This window comes from Oncorhynchus mykiss, chromosome 28 (genome assembly GCF_057628025.1).
Source record: "Oncorhynchus mykiss isolate SJ-2025 chromosome 28, ASM5762802v1, whole genome shotgun sequence".
NCBI lineage: Eukaryota > Metazoa > Chordata > Actinopteri > Salmoniformes > Salmonidae > Oncorhynchus > Oncorhynchus mykiss.
In genome coordinates, this window is record NC_143049.1 from 29188497 (window position 1) to 29215294 (window position 26798).

General features: G+C 42.7%; 1 pseudogene; it reads right to left on the reverse strand.

Annotated features, from left to right (window-relative positions):
- LOC110508200 (dihydropyrimidine dehydrogenase [NADP(+)]-like) overlaps nucleotides 1–23151 on the reverse strand; it is a 170285-nt pseudogene extending 147134 nt beyond the window's left edge.
- Between the last annotated feature and the right edge of the window lie 3647 nt (nucleotides 23152–26798).

Sequence of the window (26798 nt, forward strand, 5' to 3'; positions counted from 1 at the left end):
ATGAATATAAAAACTGTTAAATCCCCATGGATTGATGAGGAATTAAAAAATGTTATGGTTGAGAGGGATGAGACAAATTGAATTGCAAATAAGTCTGGCTACTTGGCCGATTGGCAAACATACTGTAAATTGAGAAATCATGTAACTAAATTGAACAAAAAGAAGAAGAAACTGTACTAATATGAAATGATATGAAGAATGATAGTTAAACGCTTTGGACTAGCCTTTACTGATTCCAACAGCCGACCAATCAGCCTGTTACTAAACCTTAGTAAACCTTTGAGAAAAAATGTGTTGACTAAATAGAAGGCTATTTCACAGTAAACAAATGAACAGCAGATTTTAAGCATGCTTATAGAGAAGGGAATTCAACATACAGTGTTTAAGGCACAAATGACTGGCTAAGAAAAGATAATGAAACGTTTGTGGGAGCTGTTTTGTTAGACTTCAGTGCAGCTTTTGACATTATCGTCATAATCTGCTGCTGGAAAAAACCTGTGTGTGATGGCTTTTATCCCCTACTAACATTAATCATATGCATGTCAAGCTCTCTTGGCTCAAAGTAGAGTAGCGATTCACTTCATCACTACTTGTATTTGTGAGAAGTACTGACATGTTGAATGCACCTAGCTGTCTGTTTCAACTATTAGCACACAGGTCAGACATCCATGCATACCTCACAAGACATGCCATCAGAGGTCTCTTCACAGTCCCCAAGTCCAGAACACTATGGGACTATGGGAGGCGCACAGTACTACATAAAGCAATAACTGTATGGAACTCTATTCCACATGAAGTAACTCTGCAATTGATAAAATCTGATTTTAAAAAACGGATAAAAATAAATATTTGACTCTTGTTCATGTAGTGTATATATACTGAACAAAAATATAAAGGCAACATGAGATGGCAAAGGGGGTAATGTGGGCCTTGTTCAATAATTAGGTTCAGGTTCAGCTGTGTGAATCCTTTTGGCATAGCTTCAATGCTTAAGTAAGCCTAGACAAAAATGTACAGGTATGTGTCCAAATGATATATATACTCCCACACACATAAACAGCTACACACACACACACACACACACACACACACACACACACACACACACACACACACACACACACACACACACACACACACACACACACACACACACACAGACGTACAAACACCCCATATTATCAAGGGATGGAGAGAGATTATGGCATGCTTAAGGGATGTCGTTGTAGCTGTCAGAGCTGTCAGTGCAGTAGACTGGAAGTCCTTAGAGGAACACTGGAGAATGTCTACCAGCTGCACACAACGCCCACTGAGTCTGGCCCTGTCATAGGAGACACACACACACACCGTCTATTCTAATACTAGGACCAACCCCACACCTGCAACCCACAAGGGAGATCTGGGGTAGCAGGTGGGGGAATCTGGTGTGTGTGTGTGTGTGTGTGTGTGTGTGTGTGTGTGTGTGTGTGTGTGTGTGTGTGTGTGTGTGTGTGTGTGTGTGTGTGTGTGTTAGCCTACAGCTGTGCCTTAAGGCTGTTTTAAAGGCTGTTATCCTTTACTGTTCAGCTAGAGATATACTGTAGGTTGTATTAGGGTCATCACAAACCATACTGCCAGTTTTTACGCCACATATTGAGACAATATAAGAATACTGATTGAAAAACAGTATGTATGTATCACTACATTTATGTTCCTTGAAAGCCATTGACATTGACTTACAGCTCTCTCTCTCTCTGACAACAGTATTCTTGAGTAAGGCATACGATCTTTCCACAAAACTATCATTCGACAATAAACAAATAGCACACAACATTACAGACTAGTACTTGGACATGAATGTATTTAAATTGCTTCAACAGACTAAAGCCTCTGGGGATCCGCTCACTCCTTCAAATGGGACAGGGGCCCTGTTATAAAAGCCATCGTCGGGCATCGTTGTAATGAGAGCTCTGGGGAGCGTGTCACAAATGTCTGGAGGGACGAGACGAGACCTTCGAGACCGTCCACTCCACATCCAGGCACTGTCATCTTAATTATACAAGCTGCCTTAGGACGTGACCAATTAAGATTGGCTTCAGTATTAAAGTACCCCTCCTCTCTCTCTCCTCTCTCCTCTCTACGTCCTGCTGTCTCTAGCTACTTGTGCTGGTAAGTTATGCAGTGGAAAGGGACACTTTCTTATCTTCTTCTCATAATGAATCCATGTTTCTTTGTCCTGGTGTGATGCCAAAGAGAGGAAGGAGTGGAGGGGAGAGGAGGGGAGAAGAGAGGTACGGGACTTCAGTCGGTAGCCTAATGGAGTCTTTGAGGAAGACGATGTGTTGCTCTTCCTAATTAGCAACAACGTAATGTCTCGGGGACTAATGATCGCATTTTTACTTCAATTGCCAGGGTTTCAGTGTCTCTGTGTTGAAAGCCTTTTTGTCTGGTCACAGGGTCCTTAGCGGCTTCAAATACTCAACGTTGATTTTTATAAAGGGGAAAAAAGAGATGACAGAAAAATGAGCCAAATGGCGAGCCCTCTACAGACAATACACTACACACCACATAACATTATCTTGTACTGTATATATACAATACATGTGAAGAGTTTAATTCCAAAATGCTATATATCAATTTTCAGACATTATTTTGACATCTAATCGTGGCACAGGGTTGTTAAATGACAGACATGTATTTGTTTGAAACCTATCACTAGATTGTTTGTCTCTCTGAAATGAAACAATAACATTTTGTTACAAAATAAGATAAATCTGCCTCACTCTCAGAGAAAAAAGTAGCTAGCACTGCAAGGTTTTTACACAGTCAAATGTGACGAAAAGAACTGTAGAAACTATACATTTGTGACATCAATATTAAATATATATATATATTTTTAAACATTTTTTATTTATCCATTATTTTACCAGGTAAGTTGACTGAGAACACGTTCTCATTTGCAGCCACGACCTGGGGAATAGTTACAGGGGAGAGGAGGGGGTTGAATGAGCCAATTGTAAATAATATATATATATATAAAAACACTAGCATAATATATATATATAAAAATGTATCAGTAGTGTAATATGAGATTTGTGCTCTAGTCAAAAGGTGTGCAGTGTATAGGGAATAGGGTGCCATTTGGGAAAAGATCCTAACCAAAACACTAGCATAAGGCTAGATTTGTGATCTGTTGAATTTATATGTTAAATATACGGAATGTGAACATTCCATTCCATCCAAACATTGGATTGTTAGTAACACCCATCTGACATCTATGAATAAAAAACCTGAGGACAGTAATATTTTACACATACATAAAGCACTAATTTCTCATGAAAAACACAAATGTGAAAATTGGTGGATATACACTCTTACAAAAAAGTTTCCAGTAGGGTTCTTCAGCTGTCCCCATAGGAGAACACCTTTTGGTTCAAGTTAGACCCCTTTTTGGTTCCAGTTAGAACCTGTTTTGGCTTCCATGTAGAACTCTCTGTGGAAAGGGTTCTACCTGGAACCAAATAAGTTCTACCTGGAACCAAAATTGTTTCTTCAGTTATCATATGGGAACAGCTGAAGAACCCTTTTTGATTCGAGATAGCACCTTTTTTCTAAGAGTGTAGCGTTTTGGAAATAAACTCTGCATGTACACTCTTTTATCCTGTTTCTAACAAGTTTACATAGAGTTCTTCATTAAACAAATCATGCCCAACCCTCCTCACCCTAAGCCGTGTCTGTATGCTGTGTCGATAATTGCACTAACCTGTTGCTGAGAACTAATGGTGCCCAGGCCTTAACAAGGGATCCACTTCCTGGATCCTGGATGACTCAACATAAATAATGAGAACATGGTGTCAGCAAGCCGCAGGAGTCCGTGGCCCCTGACAACACTCCCCACCAGCCCCACAACCCCCCGTCCCTCACCCTCAACTCCTCAATCTCCCTACCCTAGGAGGAACACACACGCACCCACACACACACCACTCAATCTCCCTAGTCCCTACCCTAGGAAGATCACCTCCTCCCACCTCCCTATGACTCTCCATCCCTTCCTTAGCCACGGAGAGGTGAAGGCACGCCAGCTGGACTTTGATGTCAGACATTATTAGCTGTCAGGGAACCTGCATTTTTCATAAGCATTGCAGGTCCCTCACAGTGTGGAAGATCCTAGCCCGCTCACACAGATACTATGACATTTAGCTAGGTTAACACAGTATAGTCCTCGGTACAGACCATGGAGTGTACTGCCACCAGTGTGTCTGTCTCTCTTGTCTCTCTCTATCCCTCCCCCCTCATCCCCTACTGTGAAAGGAAAACAAATGTTAGTAATATTAACACCACACACAAGTTAGATGTCACAACGCCATACCTTACGCTTTACCTTACAACCCAACTGACCTTACCACTACTCTGGTTGTGTTGACTCAGCAAACAGAGAGAAGCATCGTCCAAAAGAATAAAGTTCCCTTTCTGTTTCAAAACAGTTCCGATGGGTATTGATTAAAAGCACTGTGTGAAAAGAATGGAAAGATGTTTGGGCCTTTATGTACAGTGCCTTGCGAAAGTATTCGGCCCCCTTGAACTTTGCGACCTTTTGCCACATTTCAGGCTTCAAACATAAAGATATAAAACTGTATTTTTTTGTGAAGAATCAACAACAAGTGGGACACAATCATGAAGTGGAACGACATTTATTGGATATTTCAAACTTTTTTAACAAATCAAAAACTGAAAAATTGGGCGTGCAAAGTTATTCAGCCCCTTTACTTTCAGTGCAGCAAACTCTCTCCAGAAGTTCAGTGAGGATCTCTGAATGAGCCAATGTTGACCTAAATGACTAATGATGATAAATACAATCCACCTGTGTGTAATCAAGTCTCCGTATAAATGCACCTGCACTGTGATAGTCTCAGAGGTCCGTTAAAAGCGCAGAGAGCATCATGAAGAACAAGGAACACACCAGGCAGGTCCGAGATACTGTTGTGAAGAAGTTTAATGCCGGATTTGGATACAAAAAGATTTCCCAAGCTTTAAACATCCCAAGGAGCACTAGGCAAGCAATAATATTGAAATGGAAGGAGTATCAGACCACTGCAAATCTACCAAGACCTGGCCGTCCCTCTAAACTTTCAGCTCATACAAGGAGAAGACTGATCAGAGATGCAGCCAAGAGGCCCATGATCACTCTGGATGAACTGCAGAGATCTACAGCTGAGGTGGGAGACTCTGTCCATAGGACAACAATCTGTCGTATATTGCACAAATCTGGCCTTTATGGAAGAGTGGCAAGAAGAAAGCCATTTCTTAAAGATATCCATAAAAAGTGTTGTTTAAAGTTTGCCACAAGCCACCTGGGAGACACACCAAACATTTTATTTTATTTTTATTTATTTATTTTACCTTTATTTAACCAGGTAGGCAAGTTGAGAACAAGTTCTCATTTACAATTGCGACCTGGCCAAGATAAAGCAAAGCAGTTCGACAGATACAACGACACAGAGTTACACATGGAGTAAAACAAACATACAGTCAATAATAAAGTATAAACAAGTCTATATACAATGTGAGCAAATGAGGTGAGAAGGGAGGTAAAGGCAAAAAAGGCCTTGGTGGCAAGGTAAATACAATATAGCAAGTAAAACACTGGAATGGTAGTTTTGCAATGGAAGAATGTGCAAAGTAGAAATAAAAATAATGGGGTGCAGAGGAGCAAAATAAATAAATAAATTAAATACAGTTGGGAAAGAGGTAGTTGATAGGGCTAAATTATAGGTGGGCTATGTACAGGTGCAGTAATCTGTGAGCTGCTCTGACAGTTGGTGCTTAAAGCTAGTGATGGAGATAAGTGTTTCCAGTTTCAGAGATTTTTGTAGTTCGTTCCAGTCATTGGCAGCAGAGAACTGGAAAGAGAGGCGGCCAAAGAAAGAATTGGTTTTGGGGGTGACTAGAGCGATATACCTGCTGGAGCGTGTGCTACAGGTGGGAGATGCTATGGTGACCAGCGAGCTGAGATAAGGGGGGACTTTACCTAGCAGGGTCTTGTAGATGACATGGAGCCAGTGGGTTTGGCGACGAGTATGAAGCGAGGGCCAGCCAACGAGAGCGTACAGGTCGCAATGGTGGGTAGTATATGGGGCTTTGGTGACAAAACGGATTGCACTGTGATAGACTGCATCCAATTTGTTGAGTAGGGTATTGGAGGCTAATTTGTAAATTACATCGCCAAAGTCGAGGATTGGTAGGATGGTCAGTTTTACAAGGGTATGTTTGGCAGCATGAGTGAAGGATGCTTTGTTGCGAAATAGGAAGCCAATTCTAGATTTAACTTTAGATTGGAGATGTTTGATATGGGTCTGGAAGGAGAGTTTACAGTCTAACCAGACACCTAAGTATTTGTAGTTGTCCACGTATTCTAAGTCAGAGCCGTCCAGAGTAGTGATGTTGGACAGGCGGGTAGGTGCAGGTAGCGATCGGTTGAAGAGCATGCATTTAGTTTTACTTGTATTTAAGAGCAATTGGAGGCCACGGAAGGAGAGTTGTATGGCATTGAAGCTTGCCTGGAGGGTTGTTAACACAGTGTCCAAAGAAGGGCCGGAAGTATACAGAATGGTGTCGTCTGCGTAGAGGTGGATCAGAGACTCACCAGCAGCAAGAGCGACCTCATTGATGTATACAGAGAAGAGAGTCGGTCCAAGAATTGAACCCTGTGGCACCCCCATAGAGACTGCCAGAGGTCCGGACAACAGACCCTCCGATTTGACACACTGAACTCTATCAGAGAAGTAGTTGGTGAACCAGGCGAGGCAATCATTTGAGAAACCAAGGCTGTTGAGTCTGCCGATGAGGATGTGGTGATTGACAGAGTCGAAAGCCTTGGCCAGATCAATGAATACGGCTGCACAGTAATGTTTCTTATCGATGGCGGTTAAGATATCGTTTAGGACCTTGAGCGTGGCTGAGGTGCACCCATGACCAGCTCTGAAACCAGATTGCATAGCAGAGAAGGTATGGTGAGATTCAAAATGGTCGGTAATCTGTTTGTTGACTTGGCTTTCGAAGACCTTAGAAAGGCATGGTAGGATAGATATAGGTCTGTAGCAGTTTGGGTCAAGAGTGTCCCCCCCTTTGAAGAGGGGGATGACCGCAGCTGCTTTCCAATCTTTGGGAATCTCAGACGACACGAAAGAGAGGTTGAACAGGCTAGTAATAGGGGTGGCAACAATTTCGGCAGATAATTTTAGAAAGAAAGGGTCCAGATTGTCTAGCCCGGCTGATTTGTAGGGGTCCAGATTTTGCAGCTCTTTCAGAACATCAGCTGAATGGATTTGGGAGAAGGAGAAATGGGGAAGGCTTGGGCGAGTTGCTGTTGGGGGTGCAGTGCTGTTGACAGGGGTAGGAGTAGCCAGGTGGAAAGCATGGCCAGCAGTAGAAAAATGCTTATTGAAATTTTCAATTATGGTGGATTTATCAGTGGTGACAGTGTTTCCTATCTTCAGTGCAGTGGGCAGCTGGGAGGAGGTGTTCTTATTCTCCATGGACTTTACAGTGTCCCAGAACTTTTTTGAGTTAGTGTTGCAAGAAGCAAATTTCTGCTTGAAAAAGCTAGCCTTGGCTTTTCTAACTGCCTGTGTATAATGGTTTCTAGCTTCCCTGAACAGCTGCATATCACGGGGGCTGTTCGATGCTAATGCAGAACGCCATAGGATGTTTTTGTGTTGGTTAAGGGCAGTCAGGTCTGGGGAGAACCAAGGGCTATATCTGTTCCTGGTTCTAAATTTCTTGAATGGGGCATGTTTATTTAAGATGGTTAGGAAGGCATTTTTAAAAAATATCCAGGCATCCTCTACTGACGGGATGAGGTCAATATCCTTCCAGGATACCCCGGCCAGGTCGATTAGAAAGGCCTGCTCGCTGAAGTGTTTCAGGGAGCGTTTTACAGTGATGAGAGGAGGTCGTTTGACCGCTGACCCATTACGGATGCAGGCAATGAGGCATTGATCACTGAGATCTTGGTTGAAGACAGCAGAGGTGTATTTAGAGGGGAAGTTGGTTAGGATGATATCTATGAGGGTGCCCGTGTTTAAGGCTTTGGGGAGGTACCTGGTAGGTTCATTGATAATTTGTGTGAGATTGAGGGCATCAAGTTTAGATTGTAGGATGGCTGGGGTGTTAAGCATGTTCCAGTTTAGGTCGCCTAGCAGCACGAGCTCTGAAGATAGATGGGGGGCAATCAGTTCACATATGGTGTCCAGAGCACAGCTGGGGGCAGAGGGTGGTCTATAGCAGGCGGCAACGGTGAGAGACTTGTTTTTAGAGAGGTGGATTTTTAAAAGTAGAAGTTCAAATTGTTTGGGTACAGACCTGGATAGTAGGACAGAACTCTGCAGGCTATCTTTGCAGTAGATTGCAACACCGCCCCCTTTGGCAGTTCTATCTTGTCTGAAAATGTTGTAGTTTGGAATTAAAATGTCTGAATTTTTGGTGGTTTTCCTAAGCCAGGATTCAGACACAGCTAGAACATCCGGGTTGGCAGAGTGTGCTAAAGCAGTGAATAGAACAAACTTAGGGAGGAGGCTTCTAATGTTAACATGCATGAAACCAAGGCTATTACGGTTACAGAAGTCGTCAAAAGAGAGCGCCTGGGGAATAGGAGTGGAGCTAGGCACTGCAGGGCCTGGATTCACCTCTACATCGCCAGAGGAACATAGGAGGAGTAGAATAAGGGTGCGACTAAAAGCAATAAGAATTGGTCGTTTAGAACGTCTGGAACAGAGAGTAAAAGGAGGTTTCTGGGGGCGATAAAATAGCGTCAAGGTATAATGTACAGACAAAGGTAAGGTAGGATGTGAATACAGTGGAGGTAAACCTAGGTATTGAGTGATGAAGAGAGAGATATTGTCTCTAGAAACATCATTGAAACCAGGAGATGTCATTGCATGTGTGGGTGGTGGAACTAATAGGTTGGATAAGGTATAGTGAGCAGGACTAGAGGCTCTACAGTGAAATAAGCCAATAAACACTAACCAGAACAGCAATGGACAAGCCATATTGACATTAAGGAGAGGCATGCTTAGTCGAGTGATCAAAAGGGTCCAGTGAGTGGAGAGGTTGGTTGAGGGTCACGGCGATTTAGACAGCTAGCCGGGCCATCGGTAGCAAGCTAGCATAGGATGGAGTCTGTTGTTAGCCACCTCTTGCGTTCGGTCAGTAGATTAGTGGGGTTCCGTGTGGTAGAGGGGATTAATCCAAATCACACAACAACAACAAAAATAAGAACAATAGATATAGTTATAGAGGCCCGAGAAGAAAACATAATAATAAAAATAAATAAATTGTCCGATTGTCTATTCAGATAGCAGCCGGTAAGACAGCTAACGGTTAGCGGGCCGCAGATGGGCGTTCAGGTAACGTCGCGACAGAGGAGCCAGCCGGATCTCATTCAGGTAGATAACGTCGGCAGTCCAGTTGTGAAGGCCCGGTGGGGCTCCGCGTAGGCAGTGAAACGGGTCCGGATAGGTGACTGCAGCCCAGGAGTGAATGATGGAACTCAGGAGTGATTGACGGAGCTGGCTAGCACCGGAACAATCGATGTTTGCTCCGGAATCGACGAAAGCCGACTGTCACACGGATAGCAGCTAGCTAGCTGTGAGATCCGGGTATGAATGTCCAGAGAGCAGTTGAAATCCAGGGACACGGAGAGAAAAATTGGTCCGGTATGTTCCGTTCCGAGCCGCGCTGCGCCGTACAAAACTGGCGATAGATTTTCGAGCTAAAGGATAGCTGATGACCACAAACCGTGGTTAGCTGAATACTAACGATTTGCCAGTAAAGAAGCTAACTAGCTTCTGATTAACTTCTGGATTAGCTTCTGGGCTAGCTCCTGGCTAGCTTCTGGCTAGTTTCTGGCTAGCTTCTTGGAGTTTCTGGCTAGCTTCTTGGAGGATTACAGATCTGAGGTAAATAATACTTTTTTATAAATATAAATTGGTGAGGCTGGTTGCAGGAGAGTGTTTAGAAGATGAGTTGATGGAAAATAAAAATAAAATGTATGTGAAAAAAGTTGTAAATATATAAATATACAGGACACGACAAGACGAGGACAAAAGACGTCTGAACTGCTATGCGATCTTGGAGAACATGTGGAAGAAGGTGCTCTGGTCAGATGAAACCAAAATTGAACTTTTTGGCAACAATGCAAAACGTTATGTTTGGCGTAAAAGCAACACATCTCATCACTCTGAACACACCATCCCCACTGTCAAACATGGTGGTGGCAGCATCATGGTTTGGGCCTGCTTTTCTTCAGCAGGGACAGGGAAGATGGTTAAAATTGATGGGAAGATGGATGGAGCCAAATACAGGACCATTCTGGAAGAAAACCTGATGGAGTCTGCAAAAGACCTGAGACTGGGACGGAGATTTGTCTTCCAACAAGACAATGATCCAAAACATAAAGCAAAATCTACAATGGAATGGTTCAAAAATAAACATATCCAGGTGTTAGAATGGCCAAGTCAAAGTCCAGACCTGAATCCAATCGAGAATCTGTGGAAAGAACTGAAAACTGCTGTTCACAAATGCTCTCCATCCAACCTCCATCCAATTTTTCAGTTTTTGATTTGTTAAAAAAGTTTGAAATATCCAATAAATGTTGTTCAACTTCATGATTGTGTCCCACTTGTTGTTGATTCTTCACAAAAAAATACAGTTTTATATCTTTATGTTTGAAGCCTGAAATGTGGCAAAAGGTCGCAAAGTTCAAGGGGGCCGAATACTTTCGCAAGGCACTGTATAAAAGAATATACACATAAATATCCCTATGTGATGCGTCGAATACGTGTTTAATATGACGCGTCAAATAACAAAATGCTATTATAGAATGTTGTGTGTGCTGAATTTGCATGCACAAGCCGGTGCCACCACTACAGTCAGTCTGCAAACGAGCATGCACTATGGCCGCAATGTGTTTACTCTGTGTTTACGATACTGCAATGGTAATATATATATATATATATATATATATATATATATGTTATTTATTTAACCTTTATTTACCTAGGCAAGTCAGTTAAGAACAAGTTCTTATTTACAATTATGGCCTACCAAAAGGCAAAAGGCCTCCTACGGGGGGGATTAAAAATGTCAAATAAAATAAAAATATTGGACAAAACACACATCACGACAAGAAAGACACAATAACATTACAAAAAGAGACCTAAGACAACAACATTATATGGCAGCAACACATGAAAACAGCATGGTAGCAACACCACATGACAACAACATGGTAGCAACACAACATGGCAGCAGCACAACATGGTAGCAGCACAAAACATGCTACAAACATTATTGGGCACAGACAACAGCACAAAGGGCAAGAAGGTGGAGACAATAATACATCACGCGAAGCAGCCACAACTCTCAGTAAGAGTGTCATTGATTGAGTCCTTGAATGAAGAGATGGAGATAAAACGGTCCAGTTTGAGTGTTTTTTGCTGCGTACTGAAATAAGGAGCGACCCAGGGAAGTGTGTGCTTTGGGGACCTTTAACAGAACGTGACTGACAGGAGGATGAGGGCTGCAGTAGGTATCTCAGATAGTGGGGAGTGAGACCTAAGAGGGTTTTATAAATAAGCATCAACCAGTGGGTCTTGCGACGTGTATACAGAGATGACCAGTTTACAGAGGAGTAAAGAGTACTAGTGACGTGTCCTATAAGGAGCATTGGTGGCAAATCTGATGGACGAATGGTAAAGAACATCTAGGCACTCGAGAGCACCCTTACCTGCAGATCTACAAATTACGTCTCCGTAATCTAGCACGGGTAAGATGTTTATCTGAATCAGGGTTAGTTTGGCAGCTGGGGTAAAAGAACAATTACGATTGATGAAACCAAGTCTAGATTTCACCTTAGCCTGCAGCTTTGATATGTGCTGAGAGAAGGACAGTGTACCATCTAGCCATACTCCCAAGTACTTGTATGAGGTGACTACCTCAAGCTCTAAACTCTCAGAGGTAGTAATCACACTGGTGGGGAGAGGGGCATTCTTCTTCCCAAACTACATGACCTTTGTTTTGGAGGTGTTCAGAACACGGTTAAGGGCAGAGAAAGCCCTTAACAGAAAATAAGCTAGTATTTGTTCGACCGAATGCGTGAGCATTTGACATGAGATCAGGGTCAAACGAGCCATTTTTTTGTTGTTGAAATACTCAGTTGTCCAACACATAGATAACAAACTAAACAAGCTAGCCATCTACCTAGCCCTGTTAGCCCAAGCTAACGTTATGACAACAGTGTTTTCCACAAGTAGATAGATTAGCCAGTCAAATACAAAAAAGTAACCAGCCAGGCATCCCAAAATAACGATATTTTAGTGGCCTCTAGTACATTCTAATACATGGCTCATCAACTACACCGAACAACAATATAAACACAACAAGTGTCGGTCCCATGTTTCATGAGCTGAAATAACATTTCCCAGAAATGTTCCTTATGCACACAAATATTATTTCTCTCAAATTGTGTGCACCAATTTGTTTACATCCCTGTGAGTGACAATTTCTCCTTTGCCAAGATAATCCATCCACTTGACAGGTGTTGCATATCAAGAAGCTGACTCAACGGCATGATCATTGTGCTGGGGACAATAAAAGGCCACTCTAAAATGTGCAGTTTTGCCCCACTCAACACAATGCCACAGCTGTCTCAAGTTTTGAGGGAGCGTGCAATTGGCATGCTGACTGCAGGAATATCCACCATAGCTGTTGCCAGAGAATTGAATGTTCATTTCTCTACCATAAGTCACGTCCAATGTTGTTTTAGATCATTTGTCAGTGCGTCCAACCGGCCTCATAACCGCAGACCAGATGTAACCACAAAAGCCCAGGATGACAGCGTGTTCCAGTTCCCGCCAATATCCAGCAACTTCGCACAGCCATTGAAGAGGAGTGGGACAACGTTCCACAGGCCGCAATCAACAGCCTGATCAACTCTATTCGAAGGAGATGTGTTGCGCTGCATGAGGCAAATGGTGGTCACACCAGATACTGACTAGTTTTCTTATCCATGCCCCTACCTTTTTTTTGTTACAGTATCTGTGACCAACAGATGCATATCTGTATTCCCAGTCATGTGAAATCCATAGATTAGGTCCTAATGAATTCATTTCAATTGACTGATTTCCTTATATGTACTGTAACTCTATAACTCTATTTTTGTGCATGGTCGTGGGTCCGGAACATAATGACAAATAATTTGGAGACTGCAAATTGACACACTGCTCGCTTAACCCGGAAGCCAGCTGCACCAATCTGGCGGAGAAGTCAGCTTGCAGGCACCTGGCCTGCCACAAGGATTTGCTTGAGTGCGATGGGACAAGGAAATCCCGGCCGGCTAAACCCTCTCCTAACCCGGATGACCCTGGGCCAATTGTACGCCGCCTCATGGGTCTCCCGGTCACATCCGGTTGTAACACAGCCTGGGGTGCTTACATTTTCCTCTCTATTATGGTGGGAATATTTGGCAAAATATTTCCAAAAATAAAATCACTTCCTGGTGGTTTTGCAGTGTTTTATGTCCAACAATGAATATGTAAATATGTAGTACCATGTAGTACCAGTCAAACGTTTAGATACACCTACTCATTCAAGGATTTTTCTTTATTGTTACTATTTTCTACATTGTAGAATAAAAGTGAAGACATCAAAACTGTAAAATAACACATATGGAATCATGTAGTAACCAAAAATGTGTTAAACAAATCAAAATATATGTTAAATTTGAGATTCTTCAAAGTAGCCAAAGATCCTTCATTAACTTGTCTCCTCCCCTTCATCTACAACGATTGAAATGGATTTAACAAGTTACATCAATAAGGGATCATAGCTTTCACCTGGATTCACCTGGTCAGTCTGTCATGGAATGAGCAGGTGTTCTTAATGTTTTGTATACTCAGTGTATAACCCTGTTTCATGATTTATGAATGACAAAGGGATATTCAGTCAGTTCGACACCTTTTATAAACTAGTCAACACTTGATAAACGATTGTGTCAGAAAACAATAACTAGGCTATTGGATTTAGACTCATCGTTACTACTTACATTACGTAGGACGTGCAAATTCACGAGCATCATGCTCTTTCTCCCTCCGCCGTGCAAGAAATTAGACTGCAACCAGAGATCTGTATATAATGACAATATGTTTCTGTCTCCGCCCAAACAATGGGAGTCATTGTCCCAAAGGTGGGAAGGCAGTTTAGGTACAACATAAGCCCATAGAAACGCATTAGGCTTATTTTGGAAAGATTTTGGCGAGAGTGAAACCTCTCACTTTGCCTCCTCCTCTGCTGCGTTTCCCTGTCATCGCTCGCTTTGTAAAAGATCACTAGAAGATGCATATCGTTCAATCTAGCGGGAGAGGGCTCAACGAACTAGCCAATTGGAACTTTAAAAATAAAAGTAGCCTAGTTAATATGAAGTGGAAAATGTAGCTGCCTGAAAATGAGTGTGTAACCGGCTGATTAGCCAACAACTGACGCTAAACGAAAACACTGTGAACAACTAGCTAGCTTCATCTGGCTAGTGTGGCTTGACTGGACCGGGTCCGACTATCATCAACCAAATACAAAAACTGTTTTATAAATTAGGGGTATTTTAGATGATGACACCTCGTTACATAATTAGCTAGCTAACTATAGCTACTGAAACAGATTATATCATTTTGCCATCGTTTGGGGGGAGAACATTGTTTGCATCCATCAGCTAGCTAGCTTTGTTTCTGACCAGCACTGTCCCAGAGCTTGGGGAAGTGTGTGTCTGACCAACACTGTCCCAGAGCTTGGGGAAGTGTGTTTCTGACCAGCGCTGTCCCAGAGCTTGGGGACGTGTGTTTCTGACCAGCACTGTCCCAGAGCTTGGGGAAGTGTGTGTCTGACCAGCACTGTCCCAGAGATTGGGGAAGTGTGTTTCTGACCAGCACTGTCCCAGAGCTTGGGGAAGTGTGTTTCTGACCAGCACTGTCCCAGAGATTGGGGAAGTGTGTTTCTGACCAGCACTGTCCCAGAGCTTGGGGAAGTGTGTTTCTGACCAGCACTGTCCCAGAGCTTGGGGAAGTGTGTTTCTGACCAGCACTCTCCCAGAGCTTGGGGAAGTGTGTTTCTGACCAGCACTGTCCCAGAGCTTGGGGAAGGGTGTTTATGACCAGCACTGTCCCAGAGCTTGGGGAAGTGTGTGTCTGACCAGCACTGTCCCAGAGCTTGCGGAAGTGTGTGTCTGACCAGCACTGTCCCAGAGATTGGGGAAATGTGTTTCTGACCAGCACTGTCCCAGAGCTTGGGGAAGTGTGTTTCTGACCAGCACTGTCCCAGAGATTGCAGCGGCAGGTGCGCAAGACAAAACATTAACAGCATCATAGCATAGGTATCGATGAATCGTTGTGACGTATGAAATAGGATTGATAGTGTAATCAATGTGTAATGACTACATACAAAATTGTTGAACATGTTAAATTATTATGTGCAATCATATTCAGGTCCTGATTGGTCAACAAGCTTATTTGACGAGTCAAATAGTGTTATTTGACATGTATCTTTTTTGACACTCAAAGACCCAAATTATGTTCCATAGAAAAGTGCTACTGCTATCTTGTTTCAAAACTATGAACCTTGGAAAGTATTATTGGCTGCTCCAACTGTATTCACAAGTATAAAAACCTCACCATATGCAGTACTGTATGCTACTGAAAATTGCTTGTAATGAGTTGGTACGAACAGTCTATTTATATGTATTGGTAATGTAATTAAATGTACTTCTACTTACGACAGACTTTGAGACGTGTTCATGTCATTTGTCCCCGTGGAATGAAATCAGTCCGCGATGTACCTAGCCATGTGTTAAAAAAGCAACCGTCTTCACACGAGAGAACAGATTGGCAATCTTGTCACAGTGTCAAAGGTCTCCCTCCTGTGATTTCCAATGACTGCTAAATAAATCTCAAGCTCTAATTGCAAACACCCTTATGATTCACTGCTTAAAGTACTCCGATACTGCCTGGGGACTCCACATAAGCATTATTTTCAACAAATTAAACATTTACATTTTTTCCAGCATGTAGCCAATCTTGCCGTTCCCCTACAGACAAATGAATCCCTCCGAGAGGGAGAGGCTGAATGGTGACTATAAAACTAATTTGTTCCCCCAATAATTAGGAATGACTAAGAACACCTCCCCCAAACCCCTCCATCACCACTCCTGTTATTGCGATGGTGACGTTTCCATGGCGACCCATTCCCCTCTTCTCATTTCCACCTCCTCCTTTCACCTGAACGCCTCACAGAGTGCCCCGTGTTCGCCTTAGAGTCATGTGCTTGATATCGTCAAAGTTGTTCTCCAACTTCACACACTTCTGGAGAAAGAGAGGGGTGAGTGCGAGAGAGAGAGAGAGCAAGAGAGAGAGAAAGAGGGAGAGAGAGAGAAAGAGAGAGAGAGGAAAAGAGAGCGAGATAGAGAGATATATCAGATACTGTAGATGACGAGTCCATCCCAAGAAACAGAAGCAGAAGAAATACTATAAAATCTGAACGCATTGCGTACTTATTCATTATAATGTACCGTAGCAATGGAATGCGGTTTTATATATGACCTTTTAGGATGAGTACACCACTGAGTAATGCACTATAGCCAAAGATACAGGCCTCTTAGAAATTCCTGTTTCAAATAAGGATGATTAATTTGAGCTATTTAACACAGTAACGCGACACGGTTTACATTATCTGAAGGGAATCTATAGGGATCCGTTTTATAACGTCGACAAAGTTCACCATAAGCTGTTTCCTTTATTTAATAACCTAACACAGTTCAGGCCTATACACTGTTCACTGACTTAATCCTCTTAATGATGCGCAATGGGAGAGTAAATACAGCCAGCACAGTAGGCCCATTTTAGATTAAAGAGAAGGGAAGTATTTGGGAAGGGAGTGGAGAGTGGAGGGGAGTTGGATAGGGAGTGTGGTGGGAGACTTTATAAAGCTAATGCATATATCATTTTATTTCACTTGCCTCCACCATCAAACACACCTTGGGGCACGCTGATAATTGATATGTACTTTTAAATGCCGATATAAAAAAAATCCCTACCTCACATTTGGTATGTAATAAATTGAGCTTCAAATCTAAACCTGCCTCACTTAAAGCCCATTCTTGTGGGAAGCTGCTATAGACCACCAAGTGCTAACAATTAGTATCTGGATAATGTGTGATATGCTTGATAATGTGCATTCGGAAAGTACTTTTTCCACATTTTATTACGTTACAGTCTTGTTCTAAAATGTCTGTTTCCCAAATATGGGTGTGTGTAGTTGTTTTCTGTCTTTGTGTGTCTGCACCAGACAGAACTGTTTCGTTTTCGTTTCACTCTCTTTGTTATTTTGTTTAGTATTTCTGTTCCAATAAATAACATGAACACTTACCACGCTGCACATTGGTCCGATCCTTCATACTCCTCATCAGAAGAGGAAGAAAACCACTAAAACGACAAAAAAAATTACACATTTACATACAGTGAGGGAAAAAAGTATTTGATCCCCTGCTGATTTTGTACGTTTGCCTACTGACAAAGAAATGATCAGTCTATAATTTTAATGGTAGGTTTATTTGAACAGTGAGAGACAGAATAACAAACAAAAAAAACGCATGTCAAAAATGTAATGAATTGATTTGCATTTTAATGAGGGAAATAAGTATTTGACCCCTCTGCAAAACATGATTTAGTACTTGGTGGCAAAACCCTTGGTTGGCAATAACAGAGGTCAGACGTTTTTGTAGTTGGTCACCAGGTTTGCACACATCTCAGGAGGGATTTTGTCCCACTCCTCTTTGCAGATCTTCTCCAAGTCATTAATGTTTCGAGGCTGACGTTTGGCAACTCGAACTTTCAGCTCCCTCCACAGATTTTCTATGGGATTAAGGTCTGGAGACTGGCTAGGCCACTCCAGGACCTTCATGTGCTTCTTCTTCAGCCATTCCTTTGTTGCCTTGGCATTGTGTTTTGGGTCATTATCATGCTGGAATAACCATCCACGACCTATTTTCAATGCCCTGGCTGAGGGAAGGAGGTTCTCACCCAAGATTTGACGGTACATGGCCCCGTCCCTTTGATGCGGTGAAGTTGTCCTGTCCCCTTAGCAGAAACACACCCCCGAAGCATAATGTTTCCACCTCCATGTTTGACGTTGGGGATGGTGTTCTTGGGGTCATAGGCAGCATTCCTCCTCCTCCAAACACGGCGAGTTGAGTTGATGCCAAAGAGCTCCATTTTGGTCTCATCTGACCACAACACTTTCACCCAGTTGTCCTCTGAATCGTTCAAATGTTCATTGGCAAACTTCAGACGGCATGTACAGTATATGTGCAGGAATTCAAACCTTCACGGCGTAGTGTGTTACCAATTGTTTTTTTGGTGACTATGGTCCCAGCTGCTTTGAGATCATTGGCAAGATCCTCCTGTGTAGTTCTGGGCTGATTCCTCACCGTTCTCATGATCATTTGTTGTTATTCTGTCTCTCACTGTTCAAATAAACCTACCATTAAAATTATAGACTGATCATTGCTTTGTCAGTGGGCAAACGTACAAAATCAGCAGGGGATCAAATACTTTTTTCCCTCACTGTAAGTATTCAGACCATTTACTCTGAATACGTGTGCTGCTAAAGGTGTTGAAGCACCTCAAGTCTTTTTGCATATGAGGCTACAAGTGAGGGCACACCTGTATTTGGGGAGTTTCTCCAATTTTTCTCTGTAGATCCTCTCAAGCTCTGTCAGGTTGGATGGGGAGCGTCGCTGCACAGTTATTTTCAGGTCTCTCCAGAAATGTTTGATCGGGTTCAAGTCTCGGCTCTGGCTGGGCCACTCAAGGACATTCAGAGAGACTTGTTCCAAAGCCACTCCTGCAATGTCTTGGCTGTGTGCTTAGGGTCTTGTCTTATTGGAAGGTGAACCTTCGCCCCAGTCTCAGGTCCTGAGCACTCTGGAGCAGGTTTTCATCAAAGATCTCTCTGTACTTTGCTCCGTTCATTTTTCCCTCGATCCTGACTAGTCTCCCAGTCCCTGCCGCTGAAAAACATCCCCACAGCATGATGCTGCCACCACCATGCTTCACCGTAGGGATGGTGCCAGGTTTCCTCCAGACAGGACACCTGGCATTCAGGCCAAAGAGTTCAATCTCGGTTTCATCAGACCAGAGAATCTTGTACTTTAGATGCCTTCTGGCAAACTCCAAGCGGGCTATCATGTGCCTTTTACATAGGGGTTTCTTCCGTCTGGCCACTCTACCATAAAGGCCTGATTGGTGGAGTACTGCAGAGATGGTTGTCCTTCTGGAAGAAGGAAGAAGAAGAACACTGGAGGTCTGTCAGAGTGATCATGGAAAAAGTACCCAATTGTCATACTTGAGTAAAAGATTGAAAATGACTCAAGTAAAAGTGAAAGTCACCCAGCACACTTCAACACTCAGACATCATTTACAAACTAAGCATTTATGTTTAGTGAGTCTGCCAAATCAGAGGCATTAGGGATGACCAGGAATGTTCTCTTGATAAGTGTGTGAATTAGACAATTTTCATGTCCTGCTAAGCATTCAAAATGTAACTAGTACTTTTGGGTGTCAAGGAAAATGTAAGGAGTAAAAGGTACATTATTTTCATTAGGAATGTAGTGAAGTAAAAGTAAAAGTTGTCAACAATATAAGTAGTAAAGTAAAGTATAGATACCCCAAAAAACTACTTAAGTAGTACTTTAAAGTATTTTTAATTAAGCGGCCAAATTAATACAAAATGAAAAGCTGAAATGTCTTGAGTTCATAAGTATTCACCCCCTTTGATATGGCAAGCTTAAATACATTCAGGAGTAAAAAGTATTTTATCAAGTCTCACAATAAGTTGCATGTGCTCAATCTGTGTGCAATAATAGTGTTGGACATGATTTTTGAATAACTACCTCATCTTTGCACTCCACACATACAATTATCTGTAAGGTCCCTCAGTCGATCAGTGAATTTCAAACACAGATTCAACCACAAAGACCTGGGACATTTTTCAATGCCTCGCAAAGAAGGGCACCTATTGGAAGATGGGTAATAAAAAAAAGACACGGAATATCCTTTTGAGCATGGTGAAGGTATCAATTACAATTTGGATGGTGTATCAATACACCCAGTCACTACAAAGATACAGGTGTCCTTCCTAACTCAGTTGCCGGAGAGAAAGGAAACCACTCAGGGATTTCACCATGAGGCCAATGCTGACTTAAAAACAGTTACAACGTTTAATGGCTGTGATAGGAGAAAACTGAGGATGGATACACAACATTGTAGTTACTCCACAATACTAACCTAATTGAGAGTGAAAAGAAGGAAGCCTGTACAGAAAAAAATATTCTAAAACATGCATCCTGTTTACAACAAGGCACTAAAATAATATTGCAAAATAAATTTGGCAGTGATATCATCATCAGTGATATGCACAGGGAGGAACTTTAAGCTTTTGACCTTCTCCACTGCTGCCCCGTCAATGTGGGTGGGGGCGTGCTCTCACTGCTGTCTCCTGTAGTCCACGATCAGCTCCTTTGTTTTGTTGACGTTAAGGGAAAGGTTATTTTCCTGGAACCACTCCACCAAGGCACTCACCTCCTCCCTGTAGGCTGTCTCGTCATTGGTGGTTATCAGGCCTACCCCTGTTGTGTCGTCTGGAAGCTTAATGATTGTGTTGGAGACATGTGTGGCCACGCAGTCATCGGTGAACAGGGAGTACAAAAGGGGCTGAGCATGCACCCCTGTGGTGTTCCCGTGTTGAGGATCAGCGTGGCGGAGATGTTGCTGCCTACCTTCACCACTTGGGTTTGGCCCGTTAGGAAGTCCAGGACCCAGCTGCACAGAGAGGGGTTCAGACCCAGGGCCTTGAGCTTAGTGATGAGCTTGGAGGGTATGGTGTTGAAGGCTGAGCTGTCGTCGATGAACAGCATTCCTACAGGTAGGTACTCCTCTTGTCCAGGTGGGATAGGGCAGTGTGCAGTGCAATGGCGATTGCATTGTCCGTGGATCTGTTGGGGATGAATGCAATCTGTAGTGGGTCTAGGGTGTCAGGTAAGATGGAGGTGATATGGTCCTTAACTAGCCTCTCAAAGCACTTCATGATGACAGAAGTGATAGTCATTTAGTTCAGTTACCTTTGCTTTCTTGGGTACAAGAATGATGGTGGACATCTTGAAGCAAGTGGGGACAACAAACTGGGACAGTGAGAGATTGAATCTGTCCGTAAACACTCCAGCCAGCTGGTCTGCGCATGCTCTGGGTACTCAGCTTGGGATGTTGTCTGGGCTGGCAGCCTTGCGAGGGTTACCATTAAAGGCTGCATTAACAGCACTTAAATTGTGCTGATTATATTAAAAGTGGGCATGTTTGTGCTTTAGGATGAACTAATAATAATGTGTATGGAAAAATCAACACAAAAACCCTCCATGTGTTCCCGTTCTGGCAGATCGCTGCTCTCGCTTCCTCATTCCCTTCCCTCAGGGTACTCAGATTAGTCTACATATTGTAATCAGCTGTATTTGTCTCCTTCTAACATGAATTGTTGAGGGGAAAGGATGTCTATCATCCAGCCTCCATCTCCCTAGGTACAATGGGGGGGGGGGGGTGATATTACTTATCCTGGGGGGTCCTGCTATTGCTAAGCTATCCTACAGCATGTGGAGATCTTCTTCCTCTTCCCATGTGCATTACACTTCCTCCCCCCATCAACCTTTCCCTCTGACCTCTTAGACAGCACAATGAGTACACTGCGAGTCAGCCTTATTAGATGAAGCCCTTACAAAACCAACACCTCAGTGACATTTCAGCCGGGGTTACGAAGAGGCACAAGCTTTCATTAAGAAACCTTGCCAATGCCAATTTAGGGTGTTGAGAGGGAAGCAAGGTGGACAGTTGAAAAGTCCTTTATGATTTAAGACCTGCATCTGCAAAGTCTTCTGACATGTTAGCCAAGCTCATTTGCGCTATACAATGCAACATAATTACAATTCCAATTACAACCGCCCGCCACGGTCGCCACAGGGATAACCATTGACATTTTCACTCGAAATTACCAGTTGCATTTATATTCTGCAAAGGATTTGTCTAATCCAACATCTAGGGACTCTATTATTATTAATTAGACAAAATGCTTAGTGTTGGGAATTGCCGACATATTTAAGCAGCTTATTAATATGCAGTCTCTGGTAACAAGATTTTTTTGTATAGTAGAACACTAGCCACATGGTGCGGTGGGACGAGGGGCATTAAAAATGTGCATTTGAATATGGTTAGAAGCCTCTGAAGCTGGATCTATGAGTCGATAACCAGAGGAAATGTGCAATATTAAACACATTTAGGGAAGCATCTGCTGGGCCTGGTCTTTCTGATTCATGTCCCATTGAAGCTGACACTGTTGATCGGCACTCCAAAAGGTTTCAATGAGGAAGGAAAAGGGAATTGTGACATTTTGAATGATTGTGATATAAACGTAACTACAGCATCGGATCAGGTTTTTTTTCTCACTAAGTGACCTCTCCAGGGAAAACGCAGGGCCCTAGTTATTTTTGCCTGGGTCTAGATTTTTCCTGGTGTTGTCATTGGGTCAGGAAAAAATTCTGGCCATAGAGATGAACATAATGATGAGTATAATGAAAAATGGGGAAGAGGGTACACATGACGGACTTCTATCACAGCTCTGCTCTGCGTTTCTATTCCAGCGTTTCCTCTCGTTCTTCTTCGCGGCCGTTGAGTAGATGGCAGCGTGGGTCTGCCCCCTCGGGTCCAGGGACAGGATACTATATGGCACTGTCACGTCTGCTCCCACTCTTCAGGCGCCAGACTGCCCTGCATTACGCACTCCTGCCACCATCATTTATGCACACCTGCCTTCCCTTGTCACGCGCTTTAACGATATTGGACTCACCTGGACTCACTCAATCACCTGTTTATTACCTCCCCTATATGTGTCAGTTCCCCAGCTCTGTCCCTTGCTGCTGCATTGTTTGTCATATGTCCATGTTACCCGTGCTCTGACGCTGTTCCTGTCTTGTTCTATGTCTGTTCCCCAATAAATGTCTGACTCCCTGTACCTGCTTCTCCTGTCCGGCATCGGCTCTTACAGGCACATTGAACATAGCTCATTACCGTAGTGCGGTCTTATTGAACTAATACACTATCACAGCTTATTGTGAACTAGACAATGTCGATGCAACACCACAGAGGTCTCAGTATTGAGTGGGTTTGAGAGTAGTACAGAGAAGCAAATAAGAGAGGGCATTGAGCCACACACAGTAAGAATTGTTTTATGAAGAATCATCAGTGGTAGGACGGAATTCTGATGTGTTTTAATATAGCATATGTTTTTCTTTAGGCTACATGTTTATGGGGCGACAGGGTAGCCTAGTGGTTAGAGCGTTGGACTAGTAACCGGAAGGTTGCGAGTTCAAACCCCCGAGCTGACAAGGTACAAATCTGTCGTTCTGCCCCTGAACAGGCAGTTAACCCACTGTTCCCAGGCCGTCATTGAAAATAAGAATTTGTTCTTAACTGACTTGCCTGGTTAAATAAAGGTAAAATAAAAAAAATAAAAAAAATAAATATGGAGAGAAAAATATATTTCTACACTCTGTACATAACCATAAAGTCAATCATTTTATAAATGTTCACAGTGAAATGAAATGTGTAACTCTAATGAGAGAAAATGTCCAATTGTGGCAACAACCTATGTTATCAAACAACACATTCATGTAATTCCTTTTTTATGACTAACGTCAATAAATAAAGTACCACCTAGGCCTAGTTCAGATAAGGAGGCAAATGCACTGTGAAAACAGAGACACATTGAGGCTGAATAGATTCTGATACTGCATTGCCTCCAGCTCTGACACACAGCGCCCATTGATTCAAGTTGCCAGTCAAATTATCATGGTACGTTCAAGTCTTTCAAGACTGGCACAAATGTAAAGTAGGGTCCTCTGTTCTGAAGGCAAACACAATTACCAACCAGTGCTAAATGAGGGAAAGGAGGGAAGGGAGGGTGGACCTGAAGAGAAAAGGAAACAGCCATTACCGGCACACTAATACTAATTTAATGCTCTTCGTAGTGTAAAGGGAAACCATGTCTGTATTCATTTCAGTGCACACGGAGAGCACGATCAGACAAAGGGCAGAACAGAAGGACAAGCACAAATTGAAATGAGCCTCCCTTTGGTCCTGGTCCCAAACTGGGACTTGAAGGCAGCGTGTGAGGTTGGTGCCAGACAGATAATAGTAATTGAAACGCATGATAACACACAAACCAGATCCAAGATGTGAGTGCAGGCTGCTGTCATTCAACTGGCAAAGTGGAGGTATTTATAATAAATAAATAAAAATTGTATTAGATGATGTATATAGTATTATTGAAGGCACACGTTAAATCCACTTCAGTCAGTGACGAGTTAAAGACGGATTGTGACGATTGAGACATGGATTGTGTATTTGTGCCATTCAGAGGGTGAATGCGCAAGACAAAATATTTAAGTGCCTTTGAACGGATCATATTAGTAGGTGCAAGGCACACACGTTTTTGTCAAGAACTGCAACGCTAGTGGGTTTTTCACACTCAACCGTTTCCAGTGTGAATCAAGAATGGTCCACTACCCAAAGGACATCCAGTTAACTTGACACAACTGTGGGAAGCACCGGAGTCAACATGGGCCAACATCTCTGTGGAACGCTTTCGACACCTTGTAGAGTCCATGCCCCGATGAATTGAGGCTGTTCTAAGGGCAAAAGGGGGTATGCAATTCAATATTAGGAAGGTGTTCCTAATGTTTTGGTACACTCAGTGTATGTTATATGTGACTCGTTTCAGGAAACTAGGCGTATGTCGCGCGTGACTACCTCCCAGAAGAGCCATTTGAACAGAAATGCCTTCTGGAACATGTGAACTTTCATGTGCCTTAATTACAAACTTGTATGCCATGTTAAATTACGAGCCTAGTTGATTTAGCCACAGAAAAAGACAGCAACCGTCCCGCTAGCCATGATTGGCTGAGATAATGGATGGGCTGGATATGCCGAGATATGAGTTCGGATTGGTCTGCCATGTAGCACGCTTGTATCTATAACATGAGCTGGTCAGTATGTGTAGGTAATAGTTTCTAACGCAGCTTTTTTTAAAGATATCACATAGTAGAAGTGCATAAGTGTTGCTCTCCATTTTCTGAAGGACCAAGATTGGAGTATGGTAGCTAAGGAGATGAAGAAAATTCTGGCGTTTGATTGCAAATATGCAGACGGAGTCGTAAAGAGAACAAACAGTAAGCTGTTGTATAAAACACCTGTCTCCGGATTACATCTTCAAACGAAGGGCAACCATGGCATCCGTGACAGAGAGGGAGAAGCGTCCATCCATGTATATGGGTAAGATAGTCTAGCTAGCTACATTTTCAGATATTACGTTTCTAAATTTGTCAAAGTTGTTTTCATTTCAAGTTAAAGTGTACTGTTAGCTAGCTAACATTAGCTGGCTGGCTAGCTAGCTAACGTTACGTGTGTGATCTGTGTAGTTATATTATTCGTATCTCAGAGCCATTTGCATTGCTAGTTATAGCCTAATGTTAGCTAGCTAACATTGAACCTGGTTGATTAGCTGCCTGCAGATTAATGCAGGCTAGGAGCATCATGAGTAGGGATTATGGTTAATTGTTTAACTACGTAGATAGCTACATATCTAAACAAAAGACTCCACTATGCAAGTAACCATTTCAATAGAATGTTCATGATGTCACTGCGACAACTGTCAATAGACGTAGCTGGTAAATTCGCTCTGGCCATCTACTCCGATTTCAGAGCACTCTCGTCTGAATTTGCTAGAGAGCAGAACAACTGATGAATTTATGAATGCACATTACCTGTTGAATTTGGCCTGTGTCAGTAAACGTTGGCAAAGAAAGTGTAATAAAATTGTCACCAGCAGCACAGTTACGCTCTGGATAACATAAAACAGCAGTGCTCTTATTTGTGTCTGGCAGTAGCTAGCAAGCTAGCCAACAGTGGTTAGCTTGGGTACTTGACTGCTAATGTTAGGTCAGAACGCCCGGATCAACCCTACACCTCGCCAGAGCGTCTAGTGTGCGCTCTGAGTGCTCTGTGAGCAAAACGCTCTGAATTTACAAACGGACAATCTGACAACTCTCAGAGGGCACTCTGAGCCTACTCTGGCACTGCAGATTAAATTTACGAACACACCCGTAGTATAAACTAGGATTTAGTCTTGAAATCTTTGGCTGTTTAGTACATGGCCTCACATGTGAAGCCTTAAAGAGATGGGCGGGGCTAAAGCTTTGGAGGGTTCTGAATGGGTGTAGACAAAGAAGAGCTCTCCAGTAGGTACCAAAACATGTATGGGCCATTTTCTTAAAAGTTACAAGTTTCTCATCTTTCAAAGCAAAATTACATTCCCATTGTTCCTCAACTGTAGTGTATGATATACAATTTTTAACTGTAGTGTATGATATACCATTTTCTAGCTCTGAGTCTCTACTTTTATCCAATGTAAAATACACAATTTTAAATGTTGTTACATAAGACCGAATCGAGCCAGTCGGTCCCATATTATATATGGAGAGAGACCTGCATTCCAATGAACATGGTTGAAAGCGCTATAGTTCTTAGCACGTTTTTAAGAGTATAAATTGTGGTATGCTAATAGTAAGTGATTTAGTAATAACTAATTGTGTTCTTCTATTCAAGATTTCAGAGGGAGAATGA